General features: G+C 38.9%; 1 protein-coding gene across 8 annotated transcripts in view; it reads left to right on the plus strand.

Annotated features, from left to right (window-relative positions):
• TRPS1 (transcriptional repressor GATA binding 1) overlaps positions 1-15,845 on the plus strand; it is a 219,920-nt gene that overhangs the window by 66,171 nt on the left and 137,904 nt on the right. The gene's annotated exons all lie outside the window — the stretch shown is intronic.

Below are 15,845 nucleotides of genomic sequence, written 5' to 3' on the forward strand. Positions count from 1 at the left end.
TCTGGTTGCCTTGGAAGCAAAAGAAAAAGAAAAGAAGAAGAGAAAAGGAGGGAGCTTGGGTGATAAGAAAAGGAGAATATTTGTCACACCAAATAATTCCTATTCTGTCTTTTTTTTAAACAAAAGGACCCACGTATAAGGAACTTCCCCTTCCATCAAAGTATGCTTTTCCCACTGTAGAGAAATCTGAGATTAGAAAAGCTCTCACATTCTGAGGAACTGAACAGGGAGGCAAATGAGCGCCTTTCTGCTGGAGTCATCACTGTGTGTTTGCCGGGGCTGCTCCCTATCTGAACTTCTAGAAACTTGCTAGAGGAGCAGTCAGTCTGCAGACAAACCTCACTAGAATGGAAGTGATGATCAGCTATTTTTCTTTATTGTCTTTTATAAGAACATTTATAATCACAACATCCATTACTGTAAGAGTGAACATCATGTCAGAAGAAGACAAAAGGCAAGATAAATGTTTTATTCCGTGGTCTGCTAAGTTTATACATAGGCATATTTGTTTCTTTATTCATATGTAAGTCTTACAAGCTCTTTTTAAATTAAGTCAGTGGTCTTAAAAATATTGCAGTTATTCTAATTATAAAATAATGTGTATGTTACTTGAAGCCTGCATGCAATTTAGGGGGCCCACAGTCTTTTGTACCTTACAGGTCATGTATAAGAAGCAGTTACGGTACGTCAGGTTCCCTGTTGCAAACCTGGGTGTGTGCTCACTGCAAATGGCAGGATTATATTTCTCTCTTCCAACTGGAAATATGTATAAAAGTATATACATATATCTGATTAGCCATGGAATTCATGCTGTACATATGATGCTGGTTTCATCCCACTTCAATTCTTGTAGTGGTTCTTAGCAGTGCCAGACATATTGGCCAGAGGAGCTGTTCATATTGTGGGTTATCACAAGACTAATAATTTTAATTTATTTTTTTGACTACTAAAGAATTAAAAAACCCAACTAAACAAAAATCTGCAAAAGGATGTGGTAGTATGCAGAATCAGCTCTATAAAGGTCTAAATTTGGTTGGTAGCTAGAGCCTAAAATCTTAGTAAGATGTAAAATAAGGCCATTATATTATCAGTTTTAGCCATTGGTGAATATAGAAGGGGAAACTGTATACTGGCTGCTTCTTATGCACTTTTTAAAAATAAGTAAATAAGTTCAGACACTTTTAAAAGTCTTAATACAAAAGCACTAATACACTTTTTTTTTTTTTTTTTCAAATCAGTATTTTTATCACTTTGGAAATATTTTGACCACTTCTGGATATTCAGAAATATGAAGTACCTGTAATGTCCATGATTTTCTGGGGGGAAAAAAAAACCCAAACAACTCTTAGTTTTGTGTATTAACAGTGTATATAAATGAGTTCTTTGCATTTTAAAATGTGTACAACCCAACTTTTCTTTTATAAGATTTGTGAAAGTATTTCTTAGCGGATTAGGTCTATACTGACTGGTGAAACCATACCAACACCCTTCAAAGAGGAATTACTTTAATATACACTTTTAGCTACCTTGCTCTTTGAACTCTGTTGTGCCAAGGACTTGTTTATCTGGGTCTTTTCCTTAGTTACAATATTTTAGTTTTCACTTTTCTTCTTTGAAAAATGACCAAGTTGCCTTTGTCAGTTTGAAATATTTAAAAAAAGGGAAGGAGGTTAACTTTCTACATCTGCTGAACAGAGTCCCTAATCATATATATTTCATCACTGTTGATGGATAGAGGAGAATAGGGAGAATTCAAACTTCTTGAAGGTAAGGGGTGATCTGAAGGATAGGAGATGGTGGAAGATGAAGGAGTGTGATTCTGTGAGTGATATTAATTCCCTATTCCCCTGGATCTGTGAAAAAGATTATAGAAACCTAACTCCCTTGTTTTGCTTTTGATTTAGTTTTCTGTAGACAGAGTTATGGGATGCAGCACTGGAGCCAGGAAACAAGAAGACAAAGCGATGGTCAGCTTGACCAGTGGGAGCTTAGTGTCGGGTGTTACCTGACATACATAGATGCTATATGTATTCCTGGAAGCTCACTTGGCCCAGACAGAATTAGAAATTGTTCAGAAAAAAGACTTCCTTTCCATTCTGGAAAAAGCTAATTTTTGTGAGCCTCTGAAATAGAAAAAAATACTCCGTATTGTTAAGCAAATCCCTCATGATTATCCACTTTTGGAGAATTTTATTTTTCTAATGTGAAAGAGCTAGTAGAAATAGCTAGTGTTGTGCTAAAAGTTGGGCCTTTCTGAAAGCAAGGCATTAAATCAATACATACTTCTGGTATCATGTAGTGAATGCTCATGCAAAATACTGTATCCTAGGACGACTGGTGACTAGGAAACAAAACCTATAATAAAATCACTGTGGACACCTTCATTTTTTTTCCCCCAAAGACTGACACACAGGAAGCCAAAAATTTGGGGATTACTCAGTGAATAAACACTGTGAGAAATGGACTGAAAAAAAAATATCCAACACATCCCTTTGGTTTTACTGGCTATTCAGTATTTATAAAGTGGTTCTGCTTATTACAAATGATTTGTAATGATTTGACAGTAGCAGTAATACCATGTGCTTTTCATTTTTTAGTTCTCTTATGACTGGGAAAAGGGAAAGGGAAGATCGTGTTTTTCACATTTTTTCATATATAGATGGAGGTTAATACTGCAAATGGGTTTTCTAGATACTGAATTTAGGAGTGATTAGCATTTTAATAAAATATCAAAGACGATACAGATCAACTGGGGAAGGGGTGAAAATCTACAATTGCCCACAGAAATCCCTAATGCCTACACGATAATTGTAAACTTCTGAAAAACACTCTAAGTAATTTCCAACTTTGCATGTTGTATAAGCCATTTATATGCTGCTTTCTTGCATTTCTTCCATGCGTGATGGACACGTTCCCTCCCCAGACTCTGTGCTACAGTAGATTATTCGTGGGAGTCATTAGGGTAGGATTTCTTTCCTTTTTAGCTGCTAAAAGACCGAATTGCTTGTGACCTTTCGGGGAGCTTGGGGGTGGTGCAGGGGCGATAGGTTGAACTCTGCATGTGTGCAAACACACGTATGCAGTGGATGCACCTTTTTCCCGAGAGCGCTTCCAAGCTGTGTGTATGTAACAGAATCTTTCTCAGGGGCTTGGTACACTTCTGTGAGTAGCTTTAATTTATTTTTCTTATTAAAATGTTTCCAGCAGCTGTACTTACAGCGAATCGGTATGTTTTGCAAATGGGAATTACAAAAAATGTGCCTCAGCGTGGTACAATGTAGACATTATTTCTGCTCTTCCTTAGAGTAGCTGATTTTATAGTTTAAAGATTTGTTGATACTGGAAGGTCTATTGAGATGCAAAAATGTTCCTTTTTTTGGGTAGTACATTGGCAGCCAGCGGACTCCAGGCCAGGCAGATTGTTTAATGCTTTGACAACGCAGATCTTGGACAGCAGGAACTTTTTGCTAAACTGATTTTAAATGAAGTGTCCTGTTTTGGTATGCGTGGACACTGCAGAACAAAAATTTTCCACAAAATTGGGAATTGCAGCCTGAACCTTCAGATCTATTCACAGACGTAGTTAGCCCACCTAAAGGTATTGGTAAACCCTGCTGCATCGCATCATAGTTTAGCCGATGCAGATGCAGAGTAGCACACATCGGTGTGTTCCATACGCCTGAAGGCAACAGCGAGATGTCGGTGTATTAATCGTAATTCTTGTAACGAGGCGATTTGTGTACCATCAGAGGGAGAGAGGTTGTCAAATTATTGCAAAGGTACTGGTGATTTTTATCAAAGGCAGGCTGCAGTCTGTAATGTTAAATATCTAACTGAAGTTATGTTAACCTTTGCTATGAGCTTTTTATATGGGGCAAAGGATCAAATGAGCCCTTCTATTAAATCAAGATTATTTTGCACCATAATGATCAGACTGTTTACACACTACAGGAAATAATGGCATTTCAAGAAACTTTCCATTTACTTTATGAAGAGTTATTTTCTTTTTGTCTGTGATATTTATACTTCTGATCTAGAGCTGGTTATACGGCTTTAAATTTGGGGGAGACAGGAAATCAGAAAAAAGTTATTTCCTCTCTCCCTGTATTGCATTCCCTATGTGGCTGATTGACAGAGCTAATTTTAAAACAAGCAATAGGTATGTATGTATCAGTAAATTTACATATAATTGATTTAATGTCAGTGTAGTAAATATCAGGCACAATCCCTAGTGGTGAAACATTATTCCTCCTGTTATAAAGTGCTGACTCCTGGTATCCACGGAGTTAGGTGCCAGATAGCTGCAAAGCCGTGGAAATGCTGAACTGGCCTTTGTGATTTCCAAAGGACTTCTCTAAACATTCAGTTCTTGGCCAGAAGGGTAACACACCTTTGACGTAAACCTTCCTCTCTGATGTTGGTAGAAGTATTGCCTCTGGCTTTAGCAGGAGCACAAGGAGCAGCTCTGGAAGGTTCCAGCACGGAGTGTGGGATCTTGGTTTAAATATGATTTTTTCGGTGGTCACTACAGGGTAACGGATGGAAGTTTTTGTGCGTTTTGGCATTGTGTCCCATTTCCAACCACCTTTTGACAGCAACATCTTAATGGTATATCTACAGAATTAAATGTAATGCATATAATTGTATCATACATCTTATATTTTAGTTGATGTCAGTCTTGGATGCTGCATCTCGTCCCTCCGCCACTTTGGGAAAGAAATAGCAGCCCTTTAAAGAAGAAACATCTGAAATAGTTTCTCTGTAGCTGCATCTCATTTTTTTCCCATTTCCTCTGACTCTGTTAGAGATCTTTCAGGAAGTATTTATAGTCAAGGCCATTCATTGCCATACGGGTCCTCTAATTAGCTGAGGGGAACTCAGCAGGCACTGTGTCTTACTAATGCACGGAGCTCTGTCAGGTCAGAGAGCTGCCAAAGCCTGTCGGTTTTTTTTAGAATCACCTGTTTCCACAAGTCTCTGCCTGGGGAGGCAGTGGGCTACTTTTAAAAATATAACTACATCCTGGAAAACGGCAAGAATCCTCCAACAAGGAAAATGAGAAAATAAAGTTAGGACTTGAAGAGAAATGGTTTTGAAGCGTCGGGTTTCCTGCGCAAAACCGAGGCGGGTAAAATCCCCGTGCTGGTGAAGGGCTCGCGAACGAAGTTAAAATAACTTTCTGAAGGTTTCAAGTAGTTTAGAAACAAACATGTACTTGGCTGCTTTTAGTAACTACTGGAACCAAACCCACAAGAAATTGAATGTTTTGCATTACTCATCCTGACAGAGTGATCAGATAGGACTAGAAAGTAACTTTTAGAAAAATGTTAACCTGCCCAATTAAAGGCATGTTTCTGGTTTTTGTGTGGGGCGTGTCTGTCATGTGGAGAGACAACCCCACCTCGTGCGTGTTTACCCACCCGTCAGTGCATATTTTTTTTTAATTCCTTTTTTTCCCCTTCTCCCTTTTACGAAATGCGGTTTAGAAGAGAATTAAATGATAAAATCATTATTTGGGTGGGGCGCGGTAATAATGCAAAAGGGCAGCAGCTACGTCAAAATCCTTGATGAAAAGGTGAATCAGTATGTGGAACAAAGGGCTGGGGAGATCGGTACGGGCCCCCGGGCCGCTGCGTAAGCAGCAGGATTTATTGAAGTTGCTATGATCAATAACAATGATTCAAACAGGGAGAACCGAGATAATTCCTGATTTAAACAAGCTGCTTCATTCGGATGGGAGAGAGGGTAATGAAGATGAGAACAAGAGAGTGCTTTTTGGTATTGAACTGAGTAGCCAAACCAGATTGACAATCAGTGTCAGATGCGATTAATTTTATATTACCCTTAACTAGTTTGGGTAGGAGAAACCTCTCTTTTGCTCTCTCCGGTCCAGTGTTTGGTGTGCTGGCGTTGGAGGGAGCGAGTAGCGGCAGCACACCGTTGTCACCTGGATGCTGCGCCAGGGCCAGGCTTTGCTGGGCAAATGTCACCTGGGTGCTTGGGGCAGCCACGCCGTGCCATCGCTGCCGCGGGGAGTGGCGGTTAGTGCACTCGGCGTGAGGGTGGGAGCATCCCCGGTGCATGGGTACAGCTATCCCCGGCAGACCCCGCTGCTCTGGGCCGGGTGGGGGTTCGGGCATGGGGGGCCCCAGCACTGTCCCCCAGCCTGAACCCGAGCCCCTGGCGCGGGGTGCTGTGAGCCAGAGCCTCCCTCGCCCTGGGGTGATGCACCGAGGTCCCCTTCCCGGTTCAGCCCCTCTGCGCTACCCAGCCGCCTTTGCTGACACTGAAAACAACCCAGTCCTGCAGCCTGTATTCATACCCCCTTGCTCCAAACCGGACACACTGAATGAGGAAATGTTATTCCTTTAGGTACAACCAATCCTGGTAAACTGGGGTTTTTTTGGGGGGGTTTTTTTTACTGTCTTCAAATACATTCCTGAATTTTTTTTTAATTTTTTTTTTTTTTTTTAAATTGTGCTCTCAGTGGATGCAGCTCGGTTAACGCAGTGTCAGGGTATGGAGCACAGCTGTGGGCACTGCAAAGGCAAACAGCACAGCAGCAGCTCCCTCCAGTCTAAACAATTCTGAGAACCGTCAATGGGAAGCCTTGTTTAAACTGGGAAGTAAGTAAACCCGGCTTCTCGCACGACGAGTAATTTCAATAATTAGCTGAGCTTCTCCAAAGTTTTGAAAAGTTACGTGCTATTATAACCACTACACAACCCTATTATTGTTTGTATTGCTAGTAGTACTTAGCATTAGATTATATACCTAAAGTGAAATGGAAGCTTCGATTGTATTTAGAAACTAAGGGTAATCTTTGCCAAACTGAATCCAATAGGAAACACACATTCATGTCCAAGGGCAGAACTTGCTGCTAACTTGTAGATTTTCAATGGAAAATTAAATTTCATAGATGAATGCAGGCAAGGATTGTACATAATTCTGTTTTTGCCTGAAGTACTATGGTGCTGAACAGTGAAAATCTATGTAAAGATACCCCTAACATCTGGAAGCGTGGAGTTTCTTTCTGTGTTGAATTTCAGACAACCTTCTACATGTATTTGGTAATTAAAAGACACAATAAATACCCTCTTTTAGAGGAGGGATATTATGATAGACAGCAAAGAAATGTTTAATTTATTGGACTAAGAAGGGAGCATTGTAATTATAATTGATTTGAAGGAATCCAGATGCTATCCACATCTGAACAAAATGGTAAAGATTTGAAAACAGATTTATGAATAAACAGTGTGCACACACATTCTGTGATTTTTTCATGGAGGTATCTAGGGGTTAATACACCCAGTTAAAAATGACAACTATGGAAAATAGTTGTTATATGAACAGATGTGTGCTGAAAGAGAAGTATATATATCTATATGTGAGATATGCAGAAGGTTTTCTCAAACGTCTTTTGTTACCTTAGCACTCCTCAGAATATGCATGTGGCCACCTTGGAAGTAGTCTTAATTTTAAGATCTCTAATGTAGCACAATTGATTTAGTGAACAATTTCCTGCCTAATATAATTCATTTACTTCTTGTACCAAGTTCTGTTTTTAAAATGAAGCTTTATAATGGCTAAATGGTTCTGTTCATGTTTTTCTAAGCATTTTTCTGAGTAGCATTATATATATTCTTGAAAATCTTATAATCTTTTGTTGTAGTGATATAATAATATGTGCATGCAATATACATCTATAAATATATGTATTCCATATTGAATGTTACATTATTTCGAGTTCAGATAGGATATAATTTGTGCAAAAATGGGAGGAGGAAAAAGGATGTTTTCTCTTTTTGCACTGTGCACAGTCTTAGTTTTCTGAAAGAAATGGCGTGGTGGCAGCCCAGGCTATGCAGCGCTTTGCAGCAGCTTGCAAGTGGACTTTGAAATCTTTGCCGAGTATGTGTATCCTTGTGTGGCCTGAGATTTGCAGATCTGAGGTTGGTGAATCATATTTGTCGTAGTTAGATGGTGAATTCCCTATGATCTCTTGGCTGCTCCAGGCCTTAGCCTCCTGATTCTGTCTGTAAAATGGGAATAAGGGCAGTTTCCCACCTCGAAAGGTGAGAGTGAAAACAGATGCCTTACGCTGTATTGTGCAACATTATAGTCACAGCAAGATGACCCTGATCCATGGGCATTAACTTCTCTGGGCATGATGATGTAACTTTTTTCAAGAATACCAGCAAAAGAGAAAAACTGAAGAAACAGATTATAATTTTTATTTTAACTTTGTTAAAATTTCTATTCTTTCCTTCAGCCTGAAAAAAAAAAAGCAGGAATTTTGGAGCGAGGCATTTGCATTTCTTCTTTGACTTTGACCTCATTTTGGTTTATGTGCCTCTGATGTGTATAGTGGCAAACTACATGTTTCACTTATGGGAAGAAGTCTTTAAACGATGGCTTACAGTGCAGTCTTTAATCATGTGAGTTGCCTCCAGCACTTGCCGAGAGTAAAATTCCACCCTCTCCTTTTTCAGATGGGTTGTACTATCGGCTGTTTCTCCTTGCAAGACTGTGATTTGAAAATTGTGTTTAAATTAAAAAAAGTGAGGAAAAAAGAGAAATAATCAGAACATTTGTCAAGGAATTTGTTATGAATGGGAATGAGGAGCAATGCAAACAAGCTTGGAATGAGTTTTAATTCACGTGTTATTCTGGGAGCCTACAATTCTGGTGAGAAAATGGCATATTTTAGGTCTATTTCCTCCAGTTTTTGGCATGGAGCAATGCCTGTTTTGTTCAGTCAGATGTTCAAATGGGAATTTTGGATGCTTAGAACTAATTTTAGTAGGTGGGGGGGCAAATTTATTATGATGCTACAAATAGAGTTTGATCACAGCTGCTTCATTGCAATTATAAAAATCGGCTGTGAATCACTTAAACTATATTTACTGGTTGAAAAAAAATAATCTCATCTTTACAAAACTGTGTCTTGTTTCCCTTGAAGTTCTGAGTATCATCATTTATATACCCAGTATTTTGAATTTGACTTGATATGTTGCCAGAGTATTTTCATGCAGCTCTCCCACCGTGGCCCGACAGCGATAGTGTGCTCAAATGACTCTCCCATTCTTTCCTGAAGAAACTGTATCTTTTTGTGTTAGGGTGAATTTCTGAGCTTCTGAAATTACGGTAAATCACACAGAGACCTCTTCAGACTTATTTAAAAAATGTTAGAAACTTCACTGGAAGTTGGGCACTTCAAAGCTCTTGCTACTCCAGTCTGTACATGACTAAAAGGCTGTAAGGCAGACACCGCAAGGTGAAAGCTTTCAAATCAAAGCAAAACTTAATATACCACTATTATCCCCTTTATAAGACATAAGGAGAATAATATCTTTACATATTTATGAGTTTTTTCTGATAGTAACTACTTTAATGTTCATGGGGTTTTGCTTTTGAGTTAGAAGAGAAAATACTGAGTTATACTCCATATTTTTTCAACATTTCATGGCAGCTCCTCTCCCAAACCAAAGTGGATGTATTCCAGATCTGTTTAAAAGTTTGTATTGTGCAGAACAAGCTTAGTCAGCCTGTTTCTTGAAAAAAGCATTTTCTTTACAATTCGGTTAATGGAGTCAGCTATGGTGATCATTTTGGCATTCCTCCCTGCAGCTGATTAAGAAGACAAACATCTGTAAAGCTCTCCATTGACATTAGCACAGTACCTATTAGTATATTACTGAAATTCATTTATATTTGACTGAGGTATGCTAAAAACTTAAATATTTCCTTTTGTTTAGAATTCTCATAAACCCTGCCTTATGCAGTGTTTGAGGGGTGGGGAGAGTTAATGGAAAATGTGATTAAAATCTTCTAGGCTTCAAGGCTTGTAAACAGCTTGGCACCTACATATGTTTGTGTGCATACATGTGTTTTACTGGTTGGTTTACTAATTTTAAATTAGGTTTAAAAATTAGAATGAAATTTAAAAAGTGAGATTTATTTTTAAATTAAAAATGAAAAAGCTTTTCTACTTCACACAGTATTTCTGTAGTTATTTAGCCAAGTGGTTTGTAGGACTGATGTTAATAATTTTTAAAGCAAAGAGTATGTTACAACTGTACTGATTTTTCCATTACAGAAAATTATGTTCTGCTTAGCAGAAGTTTTAAATCTGGGTTGATTTTTAAATAGATCTTTTCATCCCTTTAAGACTGTAAACTTAATCATCACTTAATTGATTTGCCTTTGCCTTCTAATAACCGACTAGACAGTAGAGGTCTTTGCAATGGTTATCCATAACAACTGTCAGAGCAGATTTGATTTAGGGACTTTACAAAAATTAAGAGGATAGTTGATGTCTGTGAAATTTTGTCCCTCAGACTGGACTTTCTTGGTACGATGGCCAGCTAAGTGACTCCTCACATGAGACTCAGTTTTAGTCAGGCCTCGTGACCGACTGCGCGTATCTCAGGAAAGGGGTTTCATTTTACTTCGGTGCCCTGAGTTGGCATTGGTATGGATCTCTAGACTGCACTTTTTCTGAAATGTATAATTTCAGTGAGTGAACAGACAGCCTGGGGTGAAGCCTTAATCTTTGCTAAAGGTATTTGAAGGCTTTCTTAGCGATATCCTCCTTAAGATGTGAAGCATAAGCCATTTTGGACACCAGTCCCCCAAGTACATCACTGTTGTGAGGAAAGAACATTTTTTAAAACAGTGATTTGAGAAATATTTTATCTGTGCTGGTTCTGTAGGTCCTTGGCAAAGAAGTTAAATTTTGTAAGCGCTAGGAAGTGAACAGGATCTCCATCCAGCTGTCCACCCCGAGGGGGTCCCAGTGCCTCGTGAGCTGCAGCGTGTGCCTGGTGCTCTGCCTGGCTGTGAATGCCTCCAGACGCCCGCTGTCAGCGGGTTTTATCAGTACAGATCTGCTTCCTTCGTTGCTTGGCTAGGTTGCAAGGAAACTTCACTGTAACCTCTCTTTGCTTGTCTTCTTTAGCTTGGTTTATCTCTCTCCCCCATCAATCTTTTGTGGAACTCACAGTTTTCTATAGTAAAAGTCATTGAAATTCTCCAAATTTGGAGCTTTATTTCGAAAGAAAAAATACCGAACTGTTCATTCTGTTGTAAGAACTGTCTAGGCTTTCTGATCCGCCTTTCCTAAAATATACGTCGTCTGCATTGCAGACGGAGGCTTCCTGATGGGGAGAGATTAAGCAAAATTGTCTAAATCTCCTTCTCTTGTCGGCATCCGCACTTTGCCACGGTTGGAGCCAGGGCACTGGTCTGCATGGGCTTTGCTCTGACAGGTTCTCTCTCGAATGCCTACTAGCATGCACATAAATGGCCCTGGCGATCTGATATCCTTCCTACCAAAAATATTCTCATGGCCTTGCTTGCTTTCATCAGCACCGCTAAGTAAACCTCAGCTGGTGGAAGGAGACATGTTGGAGCACAGCAGAAGAACAGAATGGATGAAACTACAAATTGTTAGTCTGTTAAACACAGATTATGTCTTTGGGTACAAATTCCATTAGCGACTGAATGAGTCTGGATGGGTAGTAGCTTGTGGAAGTATTTGTTATGACAAAACCAACTTTTCATTAATAGACAAAGTTATCCTGTTTTCCTCTGTAGTCTGGCCAACATCAAAATGTTTCAAACTAATTTCAGACTTGTAAAACACTGTCTATCAGATACAGACATATGGATTGAACTAGTAATTTGCTTGCCATCTGCTGATAAAGGAAGCAAGGCGTCTGAGGAGAAAATGAAGAAAATTTTTTTTTCCCCCATTGGAATGTCATATGGTGCCTTTAGCAGTTGTTTGTATTGACGTTTTTATTGATTGTTATGTAAAGTGTTACATTGCATTGACCTGCATCTGCTTTCAATCTGATAATTATGATTTTTTTTTTTTGGTTTACAAAACATCCATAATCATTTGAGCCTATAAATAATGTAGTTAGAAAATAACCCACTTTAAAACTGAAAAAAATGAATTGATAACCGTAGTTCTCATTGTGTGAAACAGGAATAAGCATATTCTTTTGCTCGGAAAAGAGAAAAACCTTAAATATTACTAACAAAAGTTAATTAACGTTATATTTTCTTGTAGTAAAAATATCCCCTTTCCTCCTGAAAGATAGGATAGAGGCCAGGAAAAACAATACTTTCCCAACATAAAAACAAACAAACAAACCTGCCAAAACTTTTCTGCTTAGGGCAAAATGGATACTTGAGCTTTCTGGGTTTTTCCCTGTAAGATGCTTCTCTCCCCAGCCACGATGGTTTGTGCAGGTCCAGAGTTTGTCCCCCAGCTCTTTGCCAAGGCTTAGCCGTGCTGGCGATACATATCTCATCTGGGGATGATTGACCTGGAGGGGCAGAAACCTCTCCGCAGCAGGACCAGCCCGAGGGCGGCACGTTTTTCCTGGAGCTGTAACGTCTTAGTGTTGGGAGCAATTCCTCTGCCGGGGTGCGTTGCCTCGCTGCTTGCCGTCGGGAAGCCGCAGGGTTGAAGGGTTGCCTCCTGGAACTGTATAGACGTCTTATTTCAGCATATAGGCCCTAGTTAACTGTGGAAATAATAATAATTAGTCCATAATGGAAGTTTAATTGTTTCTTCTTTTGGTTAATGCTTCTTAGATATTTGTCCATTTTCATGAAGCATTTAGTTTCTCAGTTTAGAAGTGACATATCAAGTAGAAAATGCAATAGCTTCTGGGTAGGAATATTTCTTTTAAATAAGACAAACCCATTTTTTTTTTCTGCAGCCATTGGATCATTAACCTTCCAGAAGTGTAGGAATGTACCAAAGAATTTCTATATGTGCTTGAAGTGACAGTAATATGGAAAATCTCTACTTGTCCAATATACTGTTTTCTCTTTTGTAAATATCTTCATTTTTCTGAAAATTGATGTTCCTTGTAATGACCTGCAAAGTCTGTAAACAATGCAGATACCTATTAACACATGTCTCCTTCTCTTTTCCGAGTGCCGTTATGTACGGTTTCATTTGAAAAAGTTAAACAGTTACATAAATAACAAGTTTTCCACAATGTAGAGTTAATTACCATTTTATATTTGGAATTTAAACTATGCAGAAAGCTATTGCAACAGTAGCAGCATTTTAACAGATGGACATTTGTTGCAGATGCACTCATAGGAACTGATATCTGTGACAGCAAGAAGTCTGCGAAAGTAAGAGGAAAATTCAGATAGAATGGATGAAGTAAAAGTGTAGGTAAACGTAGTGCTCCTGTGATGGCTTGTGGAAGGCATTAAGCTACAACAAGTAGTACCACTAGTAGTACTATTACTATATGGTTTGCCACATGCTTCCCCTCTGCTTTTTATGGTTTAAGCTGCATCCGATATGCCCAGTCTGTCCCTGTACCGAGTTTCTATGCCATGTTCCAGCACAGTAAGTCTAGATCTATTTTGCATCTGATGGGCCTGTTGGTTTTTGTTCCGGGTTTATTTCATTGAAAACATCAGGGCTCTATGTTTTCCTCATGGTAAATGTTAATATTTACAGCATACTCTGGGAAATATGCATCCAGAGTAATTTTATCCTTTTAAAGTTTGTGCATTTGTTTTTGGTTTTTTTTGTAGGACTTATCATGATATACGATATGTGACAATTCCCATGTTTATAATGCTTTGTAACCTGTATTGCAATTGATAAAACATAGGTGTTCACAGGTTTGCAGCATTCTGTTAGAGTATGTTGACTGCAGCAACGGAGTCAAATTACCCCTAAGAAAATATTGCTTCACAGCTGTCAGGGGGGATATCAGATAATTAGCCTGAGGTTGCCTGCCAGGGCGTTCAACAGCTCTTCACAGGTTAATGTTTGCAAGTCCATTCTATAGCTTGGCGAACTGCCTGGGAAGGAGATGAGGGTGTGATCCATAGGGGAGGAGGAGCCCAGGTCCCTTCTTTTAGAGAGGCTGTGTGATTTGGGACAAATGCAGATTTCCTTTCTGCTGCTGTTGATGCATATTTTTATTCTATCGTAGCTTCCAAAGAACATTGAGATTTATGAATATTAACAAATTGCTTTGGGAGCATTGGATAGTTCAGAAGCAGAAAGGTTTATAAAAAATAGCTAAAATTTTGTGTGTCTGGTATACACTTATCTCTTGTCTATCAGTCAGAGCTGTTCTCCTGCAGACAGAATTGCCTTGCTGTGATACTATCATGCTTCTGACATGAACTAATGCTTTCAAAACCATCATGTCAGGTCAAGATGGTGAGAACAACAGATAGACATGAGAACCGGGACTGTATAAACAACATACTCCCATCACCGGATGAATGCAGGTCCAGAGAAGTGGCAGCGTCGTTCTCGCTGCTCGGACATTGCCAGTGTGATATTCTCCCCTTCCCCAGCGCAAGAGAATTGCAACTGTTTATTTTCAACACATGGTTGATATCTTTGTCTGTCTGTCTGTAGATCAGCTGTGCCTTGTTACGGACTTTACTCATGAGCCCTGAGAATCTTGCTCAACCTTTCATCTCCTTGCCATGTAACTGTGGTTTGTTAGAAATAACTGAGAAAAAATGTAAACTTACTGAAATGACTAAGAAGTCTATAGTCAGTGTCAAAGGAGAGAGGGAATGGACTGAATCGAGGGCGTATGTAAGAGATTAGCCTGTGCCTTCTCAGATGTATTTGTAATATCTCTCTAGATGGAGAAAGAAAAACTCAACAGTTGCATTTGCCCTTTGAGAAATGTCAGAAAGGATGTTTAAGCCTGACCAATTCCTGTTAATCTTGAGGTTTCTCTTTGTGCTGTGCAAAGGCATAAGAGTGTGGTATTCCCAGCTCTATATAGTCCCAGAATATACCCATACGTTATATAAAACCCCCTTGGCTATATTTATAGCATATGCCATATTTATATGAGCGAATTTACGTAGTTCAGTGAAGAGGCTATAGAGACACTGATGCAGCTAATGGAAACAGCAACAACGGGGAGGAAATTTGAGAAGTTTGTGCTTTCTCTGCTATCATTGCTCATACGGTTCAGCATTGCTTAAATGAATCCTGGAGAGAAAAATGCTGTTTATTTTTTATGTTTTTAAAGTGTGGAGAAATCAGAGCTCTCAGGTGAAGTTGCTGTGGTTCTTCTGTAGATGTGACATCATTTTTACATGGAGGAAAATGTTACTGTTTTTCTAGCCTGTTTGCAGACGGTGGAGTGCCCTTGATGGATTTAGGTGGCCTTTAGCACTTATGTCCACTCCACACGACTTATTCAAGTGTCTCCATAGAAATTACAAGTATAATGGTTTTTGGATATGTCTACCAGTGTCTTCACTGAATCATACCTGTGCTGCTGCTACTGCTCTGTTCTGCTAAACCAGAAAGACTCCAGCTGGAGATCAGCCAAGTTTTAAAAATACTGATAGTATCTGTAGTCAGGACAGAATTATCAAAAAGTATGGATTTTCCTTAGGATTTTTTGAAATGGAACTGTGTAACATTATCTTGCTATTGTCAAAAGCGCTTCAGCTGGTCTTGGTTTCTAGTCATGTCACAGTTGTAAAGAGAGGGTTGTTTTCAATAGCTGGCAATGAGTTGTCAAACATTTTGGCCTACCATTTCTTCTCTCTGAATTATTTAAATAATGGACAAAAATTATAAATATGCTTTATAAATCTGTATCATCAAAATTATAAGTCATACGGAAACTTGGTGACTTGAAGAACAACATCTATTTAACCATCTGATACCATTATTTTTTTATAGAAGCTTTTAGATATGAAAGTGTACTGGAAACATATTAAAATAAATTATATTTCCAAAGGGAAAGTTTAAATGTATGCCTTCTCTCCTCTGTTAGGATTTTCTGGAGAACTCTACCATGACCAGC

The sequence above is a fragment of the Balearica regulorum genome, chromosome 2 (genome assembly GCF_011004875.1).
Source record: "Balearica regulorum gibbericeps isolate bBalReg1 chromosome 2, bBalReg1.pri, whole genome shotgun sequence".
NCBI lineage: Eukaryota > Metazoa > Chordata > Aves > Gruiformes > Gruidae > Balearica > Balearica regulorum.